Below are 1,994 nucleotides of genomic sequence, written 5' to 3'. Positions count from 1 at the left end.
AGGGAGAGAGAGAGAGAGAGAGAGAGAAAGAGAGAGAGAGAGAGAGCCGCAGACAACAACATTCTCTGGTCATCTTTCGGTTAAGTGAGAAACCTTGATCCTCAGAGTGAATAGAAAACTTGCTACATGGACAAACCGACATGATATTTCCACAACGTGTTTATTGCTATGTACGTCAGGTATGTCTTGCTAAGGCGAATATTCTAAACAACTCAACCTGGTTTGGATATTTAACTTATTTTAAAATCTTTTCTGAGGACATATAGTGTTGCTACAAGTTATGCGCATAAGGTTACAGTTTTCATTTGTAGACGGACGAAAACAGAACTGGGGAGGGTGTCAAAGAGTTCTAAAGGTTTGGGGATATTTTTTATCGGTCAACCTCCAATAAAACCTGCTGGAAATCAAGGACGAGCTCTTTCAATAGCAAGACTTCACTGGATGTTCGAGAAAAGATTGTTCTCAGCTCGACAAAGTACCTCCCATCACATGCACGAGCATCTCAGACCCACGATCTTAATTACGATTAGAACGACTGACTCCATGCTTAGGCTCCTCCTCGAAGAATTAAGGCTGTAATGGAAAACTTTGACTTACTAAAGCGAAACTGACATATGAAGGGAAAAGGAGGAAGCCAATTAGACAACCCCACCCCGTCCACCCAATCTTCCCACCCAAAAAAAGAAAGATAAAAAGACCCCGCAAAAATTGATACAGTTAATCCTGTAAGAATTTCAAAATGTATATTTATCAGTTTACACGGTCTCTTTTACATTTATTATATTATACAGTAGTATTATATTCGTTCTCCTCCCCGTCCCCTTTGCGTTAATGGATTCAGGAGAAATGACGCAGCAAGCTCAACGATTTCGAATGTCCATCGTAACCTGAGCGAAACATACTCCACCCGCGACACCAAGACATCGCAGCAGAAAAAGCTTTGATTTTATAATGGCTAAGGGCTCGCTTACCAGTCTGTTATATCACTTATAGTGCATTTTGTTTCTTGAGACGACGTAGGAATCACAGAAATAAACCAGCCCAGTTGATTGTGCGATTGAAGACTGTTCAAGCCCCCCATCGAAAAAAAGGAAACTATTTAGACGGGCATTTTCCTCCCAGCCTTTAAAGGTCGAATTCGAACAGTGAGGGACACCCATATTTCGTCCGATGAGTAGATGCAGAATTTAACTTTGCGAGTTTTCAAACATAATTATGACCTTGGCGTTCAATTGTGTATTTATGTTGTACTGAAGTGCGCACTTTAAAAAAAATCAACATACGTGTTTCTTGCAATAGTGGATTTTTTTTTCAATAAACAAGTATGTTCGAGCAGTTTGCATTTTTTTAAGCAGAGGAATTTATAATTTCCCGATTTTGCACGTGTTTGACATATCTGATTTGATTTTCTTTTTTACAAATTGAGAATCTTGTCAAGATGAAAATAGACAACACAAACGCAGCAAATTATTATTAATCTGATATTATTATCATACAGACAGCGATACCTGGTAATAATAATATATTTTCACCACGTGTGTGTCCGACTTCTATTCTTTTCGACATGCCTGACCATTACATCTGATCACAGACTCAAAACATTAAAAACTACATGGCATACAGAACCTCCAAAGAATTACTCCACCAACAGTTAAATATAAAGTTGACACAAAGCGTACTTATTCGACTCCGTTACACACCAGGACACACATTTTAACGCACCGTTAGCACCACATAACAACACTGACACATGACTTTCCTAAAATGTTAGAAGCTACACCATGCTCCAGCGAACACACTGCGCTACCTCCATTTACTGGTCCATTTGCCTTCCGCAAAGGGTTACGCAGGAAGAGGGCCATAATCTGCAGAGGCTCGGTATAAACAGGCTGAATTGGTGTGAAGTTGGATTAGAAGACTGTAGAATGGAATGACACTACGTCTTGTACTGTTGTTCTACGGTTTTACTATTTAAAAACTACGGGTGCCGATTA

The 1,994-nt window shown here is 39.5% G+C and overlaps 1 protein-coding gene across 1 annotated transcript in view; it reads right to left on the bottom strand.

Annotated features, from left to right (window-relative positions):
• The window catches only part of LOC101847253 (prostaglandin E2 receptor EP4 subtype), a gene marked incomplete in the record, with an annotated part of 31,360 nt that overhangs the window by 17,699 nt on the left and 11,667 nt on the right, over positions 1-1,994 (bottom strand).

Source organism: Aplysia californica, unplaced genomic scaffold (genome assembly GCF_000002075.1).
Source record: "Aplysia californica isolate F4 #8 unplaced genomic scaffold, AplCal3.0 scaffold00114, whole genome shotgun sequence".
Taxonomy (NCBI): Eukaryota; Metazoa; Mollusca; class Gastropoda; order Aplysiida; family Aplysiidae; genus Aplysia; species Aplysia californica.
The sequence above is the reverse complement of the archived record's forward strand: the minus strand, read 5'-3'. Positions and strand labels throughout refer to the sequence as shown.